The sequence below is a fragment of the Akebia trifoliata genome, chromosome 5 (assembly GCF_017979445.1).
Source record: "Akebia trifoliata isolate Shusen 1 chromosome 5, ASM1797944v1, whole genome shotgun sequence".
Taxonomy (NCBI): Eukaryota; Viridiplantae; Streptophyta; class Magnoliopsida; order Ranunculales; family Lardizabalaceae; genus Akebia; species Akebia trifoliata.
The window spans coordinates 35689394-35707282 of record NC_141379.1 but is presented as its reverse complement, the minus strand read 5'-3'; the positions used below and the strand labels follow the sequence as shown (position 1 = coordinate 35707282).

General features: G+C 35.6%; 1 pseudogene across 1 annotated transcript; it reads right to left on the bottom strand.

The window, feature by feature from the left end:
* Positions 1 to 12455: 12455 nt before the first annotated feature.
* On the bottom strand, positions 12456 to 15267 carry LOC147402638 (transcription factor MYB61-like; annotated as a pseudogene). The gene is made up of 3 exons (XR_015178945.1): positions 14719 to 15267; positions 14456 to 14585; positions 12456 to 14322 (listed from the first exon to the last, which is right to left on the bottom strand). The product of XR_015178945.1 is annotated as a transcription factor MYB61-like (transcript).
* Positions 15268 to 17889: the final 2622 nt, after the last annotated feature.

Genomic DNA, 17889 nt, shown 5'->3' with positions numbered 1-17889 from the left:
GGAAGGCTAATGATGGAACTGGGTGAGAGTGCAATGCTGGCTACGCGAGGAAAGGGCAAATTTCAGGTTAATCAGAAAGGGAAAGGTAAAATACCTCCCCAAGCTGATATCAAGAAAAATTCCAAGTGTTTCTTCTGTAAAAAGACGGGACACGTGAAGAAGGAATGCGCCAAATTTAAGAAATGGCTTGAGGATAAAGGTAATTCAATCTCATTTGTTTGTTATGAATCTAATATGGCTAATGTAAATATTAACACATGGTGGATTGATTCTGGATCAACAATCCACATTTCGAATTCCTTGCAGGGTTTACAAAACCTAAGGAAGCCAGTGGGAAGTGAGCAAAGCATCTTATCCGGAAACAAGATGGGCTCACATGTGGAGGCTGCAGGGACATGCTGTTTAACTTTAAGTAGTGGTTTTGTTTTAGAATTAAAAAAGACCTTTTATGTTCCAAGTTTTTCTAGAAACTTGATTTCAGTTTCAAGACTTGTACCTTTTGGATATTCCTTTCACTTTTCAGAAATATCATTTGATTTATTTTATAAATCTGATTGTGTTGGGAATGGTATTTTGTCTGATGGTCTTTACTGCATTAATTTACAAAACAATACCACTTATAATGCTATGCATGTTCAAACTGGCACTAAAAGATGTGTTGTTAATGAGGATTCCTCTACATTATGGCACCGGAGATTAGGTCATATCTCTATAGAGAGGATTAAAAGATTAGTAAATGATGGGGTACTTAGTACTCTAGATTTTACTGATTTTGAGACTTGTGTGAACTGCATAAAGGGAAAGCAGACCAACAAGTCAAAGAAAGGTGCTAATAGGAGTTCGGCCATATTAGAAATCATACATACTGATATATGTAGTCCAGACATGGATTCACATGGTCAGAAATACTTCATCTCCTTCATAGATGATTATTCACGATATATGTATCTCTACATGCTTCATAACAAGAACGAAGCATTAGATGCCTTTAAAATCTTTAAGGCTGAAGTAGAGAAACAATGCGGCAAACAAATTAAGATCGTGAGATCAGATAGAGGTGGAGAATATTATGGTAGATACACAGAGAATGGACAAGCACCTGGGCCATTTGCAAAGTTTCTTCAAGAGCATGGGATTGTTGCCCAATACACCATGCCTGGTTCACCGGATCAGAATGGTGTAGCAGAAAGAAGAAATCGAACATTATTGGACATGGTGCGGAGTATGCTAAGCAACTCTAATCTTTCTAATTCCTTGTGGGCTGAAGCACTTAAGACGGCAGTGTATATATTAAACCGAGTTCCAACCAAGGCTGTTTCTAAAACACCATTTGAATTATGGAAAGGTTGGAAACCAAGTTTGCGACATATGCGCGTTTGGGGATGTCCGTCTGAAGTAAGAATTTATAATCCACAAGAAAAGAAATTGGACCCAAGGACCATTAGTGGGTATTTCATTGGATATGCTAAAAGGTCTAAAGGTTACAGATTTTTTTGTCCATCTTACAGTACTGGGATTGTGGAATCAAGAAATGCAAAGTTTCTTGAAAATGACTTGATCAGTGGGAGCGATCAAATCAGGACTATTGGTTCTGAGAATGATCATTCAGAGTCTCAACCTTCCACTTCAGGTGATAGATTGGTTATTGTTCACAACGCCCCTCAAGTACAAACTGGTGTTGAACAATCAATCATTGAAGTTCCACAAGCTGTTGACAACATTCCGGTAGATCAGGTTGTTCAAGAGTTGCTTGAAACTTCTGAACAACGAGTTGAACCTCATACTTCCGAGGAAGATGATGGTGCGACATTAAGAAGATCTGCTAGAACTAAGAAGTCAGCAATTTCTGGTGATTATGTTGTGTATCTGCAAGAATCTGACTACAACATTGGAGCCGAAAATGATCCTGAATCTTTTTCGCAAGCCATGAGTTGTAAAGAATCAGAATTATGGTACAATGCCATGGAGGAAGAGATGAATTCTATGAAGAGTAACGGAGTTTGGAACCTTGTTGAGTTGCCTAATAGTGCAAAAGTCATTGGTTGTAAATGGGTCTTTAAGACAAAGAAAGACTCATTAGGCAACATTGAGAGATACAAGGCAAGACTCGTTGCTAAGGGATTCACTCAGAAGGAAGGAATCGATTATACGGAGACTTTTTCTCCTGTATCTAAGAAAGATTCCTTGCGTGCTATTTTGGCATTAGTAGCCCATTTTGACTTAGAATTGCAACAAATGGATGTGAAAACGACATTTCTTAATGGAGATCTAGAGGAGGAGGTTTACATGAAACAACCTGAAGGATTCCCCTCTAGTGATGGTGAGCAATTGGTTTGCAAGCTTAAGAAATCCATATACGGTTTAAAACAAGCATCCCGTCAATGGTATTTAAAATTCCATAATGTAATTTCTTCATTTGGTTTTGTAGAAAATATTATGGATCAATGTATATACCAGAAGGTCAGTGGGAGTAAAATTTGTTTTCTTGTTTTATATGTGGATGATATTTTGCTAGCAACCAATGATAAGGGTTTGCTGCATGAGGTGAAACAATTCCTCTCTAAAAACTTTGATATGAAGGATATGGGTGAGGCGTCTTATGTCATTGGCATTAAGATCCATAGAGACAGATTTCGAGGTATCTTGGGTCTGTCGCAGGAAACCTATATCAATAAGGTTTTAGAGAGATTTCGGATGAAGGATTGTTCACCAAGTGTTGCTCCCATTGTGAAGGGTGATAAGTTCAATTTGAACCAATGCCCGAAGAACGATCTTGAGAGGGAACAAATGAAAAACATTCCATATGCTTCTGCTGTCGGAAGCCTAATGTATGCTCAGGTCTGCACAAGACCTGACATTGCATTTGTTGTGGGGATGTTGGGACGATATCAGAGTAATCCAGGTTTAGACCACTGGAGAGCTGCAAAGAAAGTGATGAGGTATCTTCAAGGAACTAAGGATTACATGCTTATGTATAGACGGACGGACAATCTGGAAGTTATTGGTTACTCAGATTCGGACTTTGCTGGTTGTGTTGATTCACGTAAATCAACATCAGGTTACATTTTTATGATGGCTGGTGGAGCTGTATCATGGAGAAGTGCCAAGCAGACCTTGACTGCCACTTCCACTGTGGAAGCCGAGTTCGTTTCTTGTTTTGAGGCTACTTCGCATGGTGTATGGCTTAAGAGTTTCATATGTGGGCTTAGAATTATGGATTCTATCTCTAGGCCATTAAGAATGTATTGCGACAATTCAGCTGCTGTTTTCATGGCTAAAAACAACAAAAGTGGAAGTCGAAGTAAACATATCGACATTAAGTATTTAGTTGTAAGGGAACGTGTCAAAGAAAAGAAAGTGGTCATTGAGCACGTTAGCACTGAATTGATGATCGCTGATCCTTTGACTAAAGGCATGCCACCATTGAAATTCAAGGATCATGTAGTGAATATGGGACTTAGTTCCATTATGTAGTTTTTCATTGTATAAACAATGTTATTTAATGAAACTCTTCTAATTGTAATGTTTCTCATATTTATGTGCACCTTAATTTATTTTGAGAAACTTCATTTGTGTAGGACCAGAATAAACATAGGGTTTATTCATTAAGAAATGTTACCACATAAAGTATAATATTAAGAAATAAATACATTGTAATACATGGAAGGTAATACTCGTCTTTAGATGACTTATCGCTATGATTCGTGTATTTATTACTTAATACAGATCATCGATGGGTAAGATGAGACATTTGTATTGTGGACCAAGTGGGAGAATGTTATCCCCGATTCTCTACTGTCCCTTATTTTTCGCACACATTTACAACCCTATTTTTTCGGATCCCTTATAGTGGTCCACTTCGTCTCAACACGTTTCTTATAGTTAAGAAACGTGACCCACTTCAGATCTGGTTTGTGGCAACAAACCAAAACGTGGTCGAGTGCTTGATGGAAGCCTCGACCAAGTTTGGTTATAAAAGGAATCGTTTGGTCCCCAAAACTACTCACTCTCTCAATCTCCTTCATTTTTACACCATCTAAGGAGTGAATCAGAGTTTTGGAAGTACCAAATCGAGATCGACGGATCTTCAGCGTAAGAGGGTGAAATCAATGGCGGGAGGTATTTATACAAATTTTGGGCATTTTCAGTTTTGATTCTCTTGATTTATTTCCGCATTTATTTGAGAATCAATATGTTAGATTTGGATTTTAATCTAACATGAGTCCCCTTGAGTAGCCAGGTAAGTCGATGAATGTGAATGGCTCAATGAAGCTACTCATCCATCGAAGATTATACTTACGTCAAGAATGAGATACAATTCTCTTCCTATTCTACTTTGTCTTGTTTGGACGATCAATTGTGGTATTATGATTAGTAATTCTTAGAATAATTCATGAATTATATTGGAATTTTTTAAATTATACAAAAAATGATTAAAACTTATGTCCAATTCAACTCTTACTAAAAATTCGTGACTTTTTGAACCTTTTCGAATCATTCATGATTTTTTTTTTTAAATTAAATAATTTTAATATTGCATGATAATATATATTTCAATTCAGCCCCTATAATTCAATTAAATTAGATAATATATATTTTGCATTATGAAGATTTGTATGAATAGCATGATTAATCATAAAAAAAAAACTCACCTTTGGGTTGTTTAAGTGGTAAGGACGAACACGTGAAGTGTGGGTTAGGCGCACGTCACGGGTTTGATTTTCCTCTTAAATTTTTTTATAATTTAATTGAGGGATCATGGCGGTGAGTTGCTGTGATAGTCCTCCCATGATTAGTTGTGATGCGCGTAGATTAATCCGATTAAAAAAAAAAAAAAAATTTATGAGAAGAAAAAAAAATTACAGTGTAAGTGTAAAGTAAGTTGTTTAGTAAAGGTTTTTCTCGTTACATAAAGTACACACGTGATTTTACTCACCTGAGGCACATGCGTGTGCAGTTTTTGGGACACACTGACAAGTGCGTCCGTCCGTGGCGCCAGACGTCCACGTCATCACGCGGAAATGACGAACAACACGACAAAAGGAAAAAGCAACAGCTCATGATACGTAGGTTCCACCACCTCCTTTCTCTTTCTTTGTTGGTAACGTACGTGGCGATCAAAGATGATAGCCACGATTATCCACAATGCCTGAATTGGGCTCCGCACAAACTTTTATCTTTCAACTTTTACATATTTTTTATTCATTAAAAAAAGATACTATTTCATCCGTTTGTTAGCACCTTAATTAAAAGGTTAGTAAATCCATCACCCACCCACCGACCTTCTATCTGTTGACTAGTCTCTAATCTATCATCTTTATTAATTAATGATTAAAAAAAATATGGGACGACAGTTACAGATGATACGTGTTCATTGACTCAATGTCACGTAGATTACAAAGATGGTTGAAAAAATCAAGATAATTGATGAGTGTAGAAAATGACCCAGAGATTGGATCGTGGGAAGTTTTTTTTATTTTTGTATACATGATCTTGTGTATGTTCGTATAAAATATACATTAATCACGATGTTCATTGTTGTAGATGATGGCTTTTCAGATGAAGATCTAAGTACATAGTAGACTTACTCACATATAAACATGAGATCTCGATCACTAAAACTTCTAGCATAATGATTTTGTTACTCAATCTATCAAGGGTAACTTGAAAACTCAATCGACTTATACCAGCAAGAATTGTAGATTATTCTCCTCATGATATATAATTCTAAATCCTCATAAGATATATATATATATATAGTTACGTATCTCGAGGGAAAATATGTACGATTCTTAAATCTATCATGCCAATGAATTTTAGAGTTACCCTGTCATATTGAGATACAAAATCAGCACTCAAACTTATAAGAAATGATTTCCTGACGCCCCCCCCCCCCCCCCCTCTTACATACACCCTTTGACATGGCATATGCTAAATTAATAGATCTTTTTTCTCAGAATATACAACTGCACATATTTATGGGAATGTGTAGTTGTGTATCCTGAGGAAACATATGAGGTTTTAACCCATGCCACGTCAAAGAACAACGTATTGAGGCATATGTTACAGGGAGTGCCACAACAAAGAACAACGTATTGAGGCATATGTTACAGGGAGTGTCTGAAAATCATGACTCAACTTATAACCTAATACTCAAGATGCATTTTAAAGATAAAGGATATGTATTTTATTCAAATGGTTGTATTTCATGTTTTAACGGTTAGGATTATATATTTAATATATGAATGAATATGGATGATCCACGGATTCCAACTCTATATTAGATGTTAACGAAGATTAAAAAAGTGACTTGCGTACCCACAACAACAAATGGAGCATTAAACACAATAAGAAAGAAAGAAACAGGTTAGTTTAATGATCTTTTAGATTTTGTTTTCTTCAAGAAGAAGTACATAAAATGTTTGGGTATATAATAATGTACATATTAAATTAACACATGGGCTTTGAAGTTGTAACCGCTGAATGGATACCTGACATGACACGGGGAGGATCTAAAATATAATTTTTTTTAAAAGAAAAAAAAAAATGGGCAAGATGGGCAAAATTGGGTCTTATTTTCCCCATCGATTATGATTATTATTATTATTATTATTAATAACATATCCTATATATATTTTTAACAGGTCAATGGGTTTGAAAATAGAAACGCGGTGTGGCTTTTATGTTTAAAAAATGGTAGGCGAGCAGTGGGTAATTTGGTTGAATGTGGAGGAGAAAGAAAGTGGAGTCCTCATTTGGATTTAATTAATTTGGTTGCTGCATCCAAGTCAAGTGTACGTTGGAGCGTTTCAAATAGAATAAGCAAAGGTCAGGTGGGTGGGGAATGTGAATCGGCTTCTTGAACTTGCAAGGTGTCAACTTTGAAGCGCAATTCTTAAGAAGTAAGAAGACGATTGATTAAATTATTTCATTTTAATACGTAAGAAATCCGCGGCAGGTAATGCTGGTTGATTTCGGATCAGTATGGTATCCCACTCCTATAATAATTGTAAGGTGTCTGCATGGCACGTTTTTGTTGGAGTTTAAAAACGCGGTGTGGCTTTTGAACCCAGGAATGGATCATGATTGTCTGTAGCCTCATTTTCCTGTAATGCTTCTTTTACAGCTCCCAAAACATCATTTAAAAATAAAAATAAATAACAGATCAGATATATTCATACGCCTGTTTTAGATAAGATTTGATAATATATATATATATTATATATATATATATATATATATATATATATATATATATAGATATATATATATATATATATGTATGGGTCACGTTATTACGACCCCCTTTTGGACCCCCTTTGCGACACACCTTTTTGTCTTATATGGGCAAAAATGTTTGGAATGGGCTGATTTTTTGTGAGGATGATCTCTATGGTGAGGGGATCATCCTGGCAAAAAATCATCCCATTCCAAAACTTCTAGACCGTTCGATTTTTGTTGAAAAATTATAGACCGTCCAATTTTTGTAAATCAATTTTGATGGGGTTAGAAGTTTTGGAATGGGATGATTTTTTGCCAAGATGATCCCCTCATCACAGAGATCATCCTCACAAAAAATCAGCCCATTCCAAACATTTGTTCCCATATAAGACAAAAAGGTGTGTCGCAAAGGGGGTCCAAAAGGGGGTCGTAATAACGTGACCCTATATATATATATATATAGGGTCCTGTTCAGCAACAAACATTTTGGCAAAACATTTTTCAAAACATGGGTTAGAGGTTTTGGAATGGGCTGATTTTTAGTGAGGATGATCTCTACGGTGGAGATCATCCTCACCAAAAATCAGCCCATTCCAAAACTTCTAACCCATGTTTACAAGTTGAAAAATCGTGGACTGTCCATTTTTTGTAAACCATTTTTGATGGGATTAGAAATTTTGGAATGGGCTGATTTTTGGTGATGATGATCTCCTCATCGTAGAGATCATCCTCACCAAAAATCAGCCCATTCCAAAACCTCTAACCCATGTTTTGAAAAATGTTTTGCCAAAATGTTTGTTGCTGAACATTTCCCATATATATATATATATTTTACGTGATCCATGATGTTGAGAATGGATGGTCATTGAACCTCCAATTTTCAAAGACTTTTCAACGGTGTAACATGAAGGTGGGGTTCATGTGGGACTCTGTTAACCATGTAAGAGCGTTACAAGAAATTAGAGCTACAAAAGATCCACTTCGGGATTGGTAGCAGATCTTCTGTAGCACATGGTTCCTATAACACACTTTCAACGGTTGAAAGAGTGCCACATCAATGATAAAATTAGATCTTATATTTAAAAGATGGGGAGTTCAACAACCATGCACTTTTAAAGATATAGATCTCCATAAATATAAAACACTTGTTTCTTTTTTATCAAATCTAAATCATGATCACAAGAGGCTGAGATGCCGAGATGTTAATTTAAAAAAAAAATACCTCTCTCTCATCCTTTGAAAGAGTGCTACAAAAGATCAGCTTCCTTCTGGATCGCGACTAGTTTGATGATACAAATTCAAACTATTACACGTACGAACATACTAGGGTTGGAGTTGGAGTGCACCATTCTAGGTTCTAACTGTGGAATTTGTTTTTGCTCAAAGAGCTTCGACAGAATGACCAGTAAATTTTGGACTTTTGGGGAGGTTGATTACAAATGATGACCTCCCTCCTCAATGTGACCAACCCAACCATGTCTGGACAAAACGGTCCAAACCTGATAGTTGTGGATTCTGAGTGGGCTTGGGCTTGAAAATTGACTCAATCAAAACTCTGCTTGGGCTAGACCAGGGACTCAAGATTACTTAACTTAATCCAAGCCCAAAGAAATAATATTATTTTTACTCCCAAAATGTGCTTTGACTCAAGGATGGAAATGAACTGGAGTTCTTTTAGCTCTACCCTTAATACTCATTATTTCTACCGGGCTTAACTTTCCACACCATTAATGTTTCATAACAAATGGTATCAAAGTAAACACCACATCTTGGATTCGAGTCTCGGATGGCTGGCTACTTGGTTAGTGGTGCTGATGAGAAGGGTATGTAGAATGGGCCACTATAAACTTTTATTGCGAAGCACGGTGTTGTGTTACGAGAACCAAAAGAGAGAGTTAATTTTTTTTACAGTTGCATGATTTTGGTGTTTTGCTTAAGTTCTTATCACGAAACGAGAGAGATTAGGAATTTTAGATATAATATTCAAGTTGAAGGTTCTAAACGAGTTGAAAGAAAAAAAAAACGTGCATGAATGAAGACGACGAAAGCAGATATGAACTCTCACTCTGGATAAAAAGAGACTTGGTTTTGGATAGAGTGGAATGAAGGATTCATTTAACTAACTACATTTCCTTGGGATAAGGCATTGTTGTTGTTAGTTTTATTTTTTCCTAGAACTGTAATTTCAGATATGATGGATGTAATTGTTTCCTCAACATTTAGGGGTGTTTAATGGACTGAGACCATGAATTTTATAGGGTTGTTGGAGCCTTTTTCAGTTGATTGGAAGCCACTATGATCATAGTCAGCACTAGCTTTTTCTCTTTAGTCTTTTTGAGGATGGATCTCTAGCTCTTCCTTCTCTCCTCTCTCAATATCCCTTTCTTTCTATTTTCTCTAATCTATCTATACCCTCTCTCAAACCCAATGCAAGGCTAGTGAATCAGAGCTTTCAGGCTTGAACTTGGGTTGACTTGTTTGAAAGTCCGGCTGGGAAAGGTTTGGCCCAAGTTGCAAAACTAAAAATAATTGAAATCATGATGAGTCCAAATTTCAGTACAATTCAAATTTGATGTCTCTACTATATTTGCCGACATCCCAAACTACTTTAGCATCATGGGCCTGAACCTGGCCTGTGATGGAAGTTAACTAATGAAGAGAGCCCTGTTCTCATTTACAATTACAGGTCGCTTATGTTATATGGGCATGGCATGGAGCCTGAAGAATTTATTAATGAGTCATGATGATTTATATTTGAGCTGCTTATAAAGAATTGGATCTGATACATTAGTTAGACTTGGTGTTTCGGACGCAACAAGTTGTTGTTAAATAGGATTTCACCTATTTTATTCTTTTAAGCAAAACAAACTATTCTTGCTATGCTATGTTCTTGGTTTTATGTGTGTGTAGGCAGCCAGTCAAACAAGCATTTGGTTCATTCTTCTCTTATTGTCGATGTTTGGCGCACAGGGTCTTCAAGTTGTAGAGGGATAGTTGACAAATGACAATCAATAATAGCAGAGAATCATTAGTTTTATTGCAGATTTGCTATTTTTAGGGGTTGGTTGGTTGGTTGATCAAGTCTGTTCTGGGATTCAGTACTAATTCAAGAGTAACCAAAAAGTCAGGTGAGGAGAACAACGAGAACATTATGGTCTATCTACATGTTCAAGTCGAAATTAATAGCTTTTGATCCCCATAATAGTAGTTCTAGTTGATGTCCAGTTGAATCCTTCAATCATCTCGAACCTACAAATATGGAAATACTGATACCACCAAGACCCCTTGTGTGATTGTTGTTACATAACTAGTTGTTGGCTCCTATATATATGACCTCACCTGCACCACAAAATCACTTGGAATCTGAATAAAAAAATACTCTCCCTCATGTCCTATCTTTTTTGAGACTTTTGACTTTGAGATTAGATAAGAATTACATTTCACTGGATTTTCTTTGATGTCTCCTAAATAAGTTTATGATTTCTCAATTGCGTCATGTATATGCAATGTCACGAAAACAATGCCTCAAGCTTGACAGACTGAACTACCTTAAAAGAATTTTCATTTATAAATAAGATACCTGTGATAGTGTCCTTGTCACAAAAGGCATGGAGCAGCCTCAACCTACGTTGAGATGCTCATACGGTATCACCTAAGAATGCCGGTCCATTCCATCAGTTTGTACAAGTCAAAGACCAATAGGCTGTTAAAGTCAACCCTCTAGTCTAATCAATGTAATTCATGCTGTTGTTTTCTTCTCCAACAGAATTCTCATGAACATTGAGAGGATAGGGACTAAAAAAGATATAAAACAAGCATGGCTCACATAAATAAATAAATCAATAAATCGATTATATATCTTCTTTGATCACCCATTAATTTGATCATTTGTGAGACATATATATATATGTAACAAGAACATTGTTGACACCCCCCCCTCCCCCCCCTATATATATATATATATATATCTGATATATGTATGTAACAAGAACATTGTCGACCCCCCCCCAATCGCACAATGTCAATGAAATTGTTGTGATGTTATAGGCTTACATGTACTTTATTACAAAGCAAAAGACCAAGAAACCATGTTTGGACTTTAGTCTGACTACTCTTTAACTGTAAGATGCTCCTCTAGAATGAACTCTCCTCCTCTGTCCAATTAGTCACTTTCATATCTTTGTTCTCAAACCATATTTTCTCTTAGTCTGGAACCTATTCACAACGGGACCAGGCTTGAAACCCCACTCCCAGTCTCCCACAACTCAAAAGTTGCCACCTAGATTTCTCAATTAATCATTTAATTAATAAAGAGATTTCTTTTTCTAAAACATACACCAAAATTATTCTTTGAGTTGTTCTTTAGTGACTTCCCTTGATGATGCTCGACACAGCACCGATGTGGCAGTGTTGAGAGTAACATAGATTTTTTCCTCGAGATACAATAGAAATAATCTATGGTTCTCTCAACGCTGCCACGTATTGAAAGAAGTCAGTCCAACATTTTCCTTATTCTTTTTTACAAAGAAAAATGCTAAAGTGATTTCCTGCGTATTCAAGGTGTGCTCAGAACCATAAATGCTTTTTCCTCGAGATACAAGTAAAAAGTATCTATGGTTCCGTTTATACCACGATGTCAGCTCAGTGTCGAACACATTGTCTTGCACAGTCATTATAGGGTTGTTATTTTACAAAGAGAAATGCTAACCTTGGCCTTTTTTTTTTTTCTTTTTTTCCTAATGGACATATTACCCTTTAACCTATATCTAGGATGATATTTTCCTCCCTAACTAAGAACATGTGATCATTCCAGACTCTGTAAGAAAACATCAATATTTGATTTTCTTTACAAGAAAGAAAGAAAGATACCATCCATGTCAAGCATTTTTTTTTCTTCTATCGTCAGCATAAATATCAGTATCAAGAGGTGCCTACTAAAGGTTAATACATATTCCACCTTAAAGTAGAAATTAAGATTATAGGCCCAATGTATGGCATGAATTTGCTTAGCAACCCACCTTCCCTATTCACCATGCAAATAACATTCTCTCTCTCTTATGTTGGAAGTTTTCCTTGCTTTAGAAAGTATCTTTTGAAGAAAGAAACGTTACCAGATGGAGTGTCACTATCTTTTACAGTAAAAAACTACAAGCTACAAACTAGTAGGTGAATGGATAGACCTCCTCTAGTCTATTTCTTCAATAGGAAGTGGCGTACTTGCTTGGGAAGAGAGAGACTATCAACCCATTCCCTCCCATAATATCCTTCCAAATCAAGAAAACAAGGGGGTGTTGGAGATGAAACAGATACCCACCACTATAATTCATGTGTGCAAAACGACTTAATCATGAGGAGGGGTAACACCCTCAACAATTTCAAAATCATCTCTATCTCTAGGTAACACTTAGAGATAGCCATTTACACACCAATTTCTTTGAATCTTGTATTAGAAAACAATTCATGAATCTTTATTTGGGAAATAAAAAATCTAGAGGTGGTAAGATAAGAAATAAAGGAGATGGAGGAAAACCCAGTTACTCAAAAAATAAGGTTCAGATTATTTATAGACGGGGTTACAATATTAATGGAATTTTTAATGGATAAAGACACAAAAGATGGGTGAGGATATAAAGAAACTACAAATTCTTATTGTTTAAAGGTAGAATTACAAACCTGTGTATCCAAAACAAATGAAGGAAAGAGTAAAACAGAAACTGGGACAAGTTTATCCTGCAATTCTATTCCCCAAGAGGAAAGGATGAGTTAGAGCTTGTCTACTTCACAAATATTCAAATATTTTTTATTTATTTTTATCAGAGACCTATTTACAAGATAAAAATCTCTATTGCACACACCTGTAAACTGTAATTGAAAGACACCCCTTGTTCAATCTTTTCCAAAATTTGAAAATTCTGTAGTTCTTCCCTGTTTCGATTCCCCCACAACATCCACCCTCTGCTTATCAGAGGCTCCACATGTTAAATACAAGCTAAATTTGTCCAAAGGCAGCTGTAAGCCTTTGAAAATCTTTAGAATATATCCGAAGCCGGTGTCTGTTGCTGGTTCTGATACCAAGTAGCAGTACATGACCCTTGAGAGTTGAACTGGGTTTCTGATTTGATCTCATTGAATATAGGTTGATGGGGTTGATTAGCCATTAGAAATGGAGTATGGAGATATTCAGGCCATTTCATGTTTTGGGGTTCGCCTTCAATGGAATGAATTTGAGCTTCTTTTTCTGATGTGCTGCTATCTGCCAATCCCCATGAAAAGACACTGTTTTCAAAGAAAGAGCTATTGCTTTGAAGCTCAATGCTGCTACTGCTTCCACTGTTGCTGCTACTACTGTTATTGTTACTGGAAGACCCTGCTTCCCAGTACTGGACTCCTCCATTCATATTAAAATGAGGATTATTGGCATTAAAATTAATGGAGGGTCTATAACATGTTGAAGTTGGGACAATCGATACGGATGGCAGAACAGTAGACATCAAATTGGAATTGGGAGTGGGATTAGGATTGGGATTGGAATTGGAATTTGAATTGAATTCAGAATTTAACTCAAACGGCCCAAAATTCTGGTTGAACCAAGTAGGCGTGTTGGGATTCATGGAGAGCGCAGCATTGGACCCATAATTCAATTGTTGAAGAGGGAAATACCCAAAATTATCTGAAAGCTTGCAACTGTTAGCAGAGCTATCTTGTGCGTTTAAGAACCTATCCAAGAAAAAATTCTTGGTGGATGTGGGTGTAATCCAATTGTTACTGTTACTGTTGGCCTTAAAGCTGGATGGGCCTTCAACTGAGAAACCGTCCTGAGCCATTAAAGGCGGATTCGTCTCCTGTACTGACACCACCCCTGGCTTTGAATTTCCTGCTTTAAGAAGATTGAGTTCATTGGGTTCCTCCGAGGATTTCTCAGTGTCATTGTTGCTGGTGCTGGTGAGAAATTTTTCCTCAGCATTCACAACTTCCAAGAGTGGTTTGTGGGTATTGGGATCAATGCCCTTCTGCTTGAGTTTCTTCTTAATGCAAGAGTTCCATAGATTCTTGATTTCGTTATCGGTTCTCCCTGGTAACTGTGCTGCAATCTGAGACCACCTGATGGAAGTTGTAGAAAATCCTTGTAAATTAAACATAATAATTTGTAACACAATAAGAGTAGAAAGATAGAGATTTAAGAAGTGTTTTTGGGGTGTTGAGATAATTAATTATGAGAAGAGAGGATACATACCTGTTGCCTAGAACTTCATGGAGTTCAATTATGAGGTTTTCTTCCTGCTGTGAGAAAGCACCTCTCTTTAAACCAGGCCTTAAGTAGTTTATCCATCTCAATCTGCAGCTCTTTCCACACCTTTGCAGACCTGTTATCAATAAAAAAAAATAATAATAATAATGAAAAACCATGAAAGACCACTAAAGACCAAATCCATAATTTCTATTTCTTCTGCATTACAGCAGCATATATATATGGATCATGAAGGCAAGTGTGTGTACCTGCTAGTTTAGAGACAGAACTCCAACACCCATGACCATACTTAGTTATATGCCTCAAAAGCTTCTCATCTTCCTCAGGAGACCAAAGGCCTTTCCTCAGCTTCTGCTTGTAACAGCAGGAGTGCCTCCCCATTTTGAGTACAATTCACTAGTAAACAACTTCACAAAATGGGAAAAGTTGGTTCAATACAGAGGTGACTTGTCAACAAGAGCTGCAGCAGAGATTTGAATGGATTTTAAGAGGTGGAAAAATATGGTGGGTGAGAGAGATAGGATGATGGGGAAGTTGAGAAAATGAATTAGCAGCTTAGAAAGGGAGTTGAATTAATAGAAGAGGAAGCGTTAGAAAAAGAAGTCACAGTCAAGACTCAAGAGGGTGATTGAAGTTTGAGGCTTTTTTAGTTTTTACTATTTTGAAAGGTAAGAGAGGATGGTTTAATAATCTAAGTTGCGCTGGTGTCTTGTCAAGGTCTGAGAATTAACATCTCTTGCAGGATTGGTGGGGGCATTTTCACTGATATTTTATGGGAGAGAACAGTACTTGTAACCCATTGTTACAAAGTCCACACGAATAAAACTCAAGGATTCCTTTTACAAAGGGATGGATATATCATTCATTATTATATGAGAAGTTTGTTTTGGGTTTCAAACAAAGCACTTTTTTTTAACCTCCAAATTTGCAAAGAAAAAGCACCCAAAAATGAAATAAAGAAAAACAAATAGTATTGGAGACAAGAAATACCCATTCTTGGGTTGAGGTTGCCAATTACTGCAGTAGAAGATAACAAAAGCTTTCCATATTCTCCTTTGGCTATCCCCCTCATACTTTTTGTGTTAGCACTTAGAACACCTCCAAGAAAAAAAAAGAGGACCCCCCGCCCCCCACCCCCACCCCCACTCCCACTCTCTTCTTTTGACTTTATGGCTAGTTTTCAAAATCATCATCACATTGAAAAGTTTCATCATTGATGTAAAGAACAAAATACTTAGGGGAGACCTTTGGAAATAAAAGACAATTTCCTTTTAAAAAAAAAATGTTGAATGTTGAAACTCCTTCAATCCCCCATTTTTTTTTTTTTTTTTTCATTTAAAAAAAATACTCAGTTCTGTTTGGATAAGAAGCAGATGGTGTTTGGTGCACCTTATGCAACCAAATATAACGGAAAGTGTTTTAATCACACAAATATTTAACTATGAAGGTGACGGCTTAAGTCTATCTTTCTTCTTCACTTTAGTTGGGAAACAATTTTCTTAAGAAAATATTGTCCTTTGTCTTGGTGAAAAATCTTTTTTTTGTTGGATTAACTATTAAGGATCTAAGGAGGAGAAGACTGATATTTCTCTAATTCCCTGTACATCAGTAGTCGCCCAATTGTTGGTTGATCATTGTCTCATGGAGAAATCAAGTTGTAGAGAGTTTTGGGCTCAATTAAATGTTTGGCTTTCTTTTATAAATAGGGGGTATGGATAAATCTATAGCTTCCTACAATATTTGATTCTAGTTTTTTGGTGTATGCATATAATATAAGTGAAGGCTAAGTATCTCATATGTTTGGAGACAACTTCAATCCAATGGAGACCGAATGAACAGGGTTTGGTTCTATCGGGGGGACTAACTCTAGTGGTGAACCATTTAGGATTTTGTGGTTCTCCTCTGATCGCCATTTTTTCTCTCAATTTCTCTGTTGCGCTATAATAATGGGTATTCAAGCCATTTGATTTAGATTGAGGCGGTGCATCTCCACTATTGTAATTAATCAATCTTCAATTGTGGAAATATATTTATATGATTGATTGTATCTCGCGCAAATTACAATAACAGAAACATAAATTATATATTCATATTTTTCTTCTTTTATGACTTACCAATTGCCATCAATTCATGATTACCTTATTCTATAGTGTGCCAAGACTGGCAAATGAACCATATCTTTGAAATACCATATCTTTTTTTTTCTTTCTTCAATAAAATTTATCTTAAAAATACAAAATTTTAAGTTTTTATTTCTTTGAAAATGAAATGAATTCAAGCAATTGGCCATCGTTGTATTATAATCATTAATGTATATCATTGGAAATCATGACTTGAGAAAAAAAAAAAAAATCGGAAATCCATAGAACCGTATCTTTGGAATTAATTTTATTTAGCTCAATGATTAGGAAGTGTATGTTTATATAAAGAGTTAAAATGATTCTCTGGAATCAAATGATCATCTGTTACTCTGAGATCAAATTATAATATAAACAACTGAAAACGAGTATAACAAATATATAGAATATTATAAGAGATCCTGATCATGTTTTCTTTTGATTGATTTGTTATCTTCCTAGACCCCTTGAAATTCTCATGTTTCATCCGTCAACTCTTTGTAATCCTTGCTGTTTCCAGCTTGTCTTAGAAAAAAATAATTAGTTTTATTAATTATAATATTCAAGCCAAAAATAAAAATAAAGGATGTATTCATTTGATTAAATTATTCCGAAACAAGAGCTGTCTTGCTGTCCCCGTCTTGAATTATGAAATCCTCTCTTTTCTTTTCTGTGTATATAAATATTAGAGAAAAGAGAATCTGAATTATAAAATAAAAATAAATTTAGAATGAATAGTTTAGTCTTTTAGATAAACATAATGAATTTATATTTATTTGAAATAAATAGATCATCATATGACTAATATACCCCCGAAACAATAACCAAATGACAAATAGGTAATGATGAAACATAGAAACACCAAATTCATAAGTATCGTAGTAAGGCGCATCTTTCAAGTGTTATACATAAAGGGCTTATTTGTAATTTGAATATTAAATAAATGATTACATAATAAAAAGTATATTTTTGAAAATTAATCCAACATGATTTTAAGGATGTGGTATTGTAATTTTCTTGGTTCTTAACTAAAATGACCCTGATTTTATTAAAGTTTAAATGTTAAGGTAAGGCCATTTTGAAATTCAAATTTTGAGGTCAAACCACTTCTATTCCGCCTTTTCTCATTATAATAATAAAGATGTTTTAATCATTAAATTCTACTGATATTATGTTTGTAATTAATTAGATCCACTCTCTCATACTTTATTATTGACTAGAATCATCAATTTTGCCATTACATAGATCTCACATGGAATGGATCCTTTATAGCCCAATTTTCCTGTAGCTCTTGTTCTAATT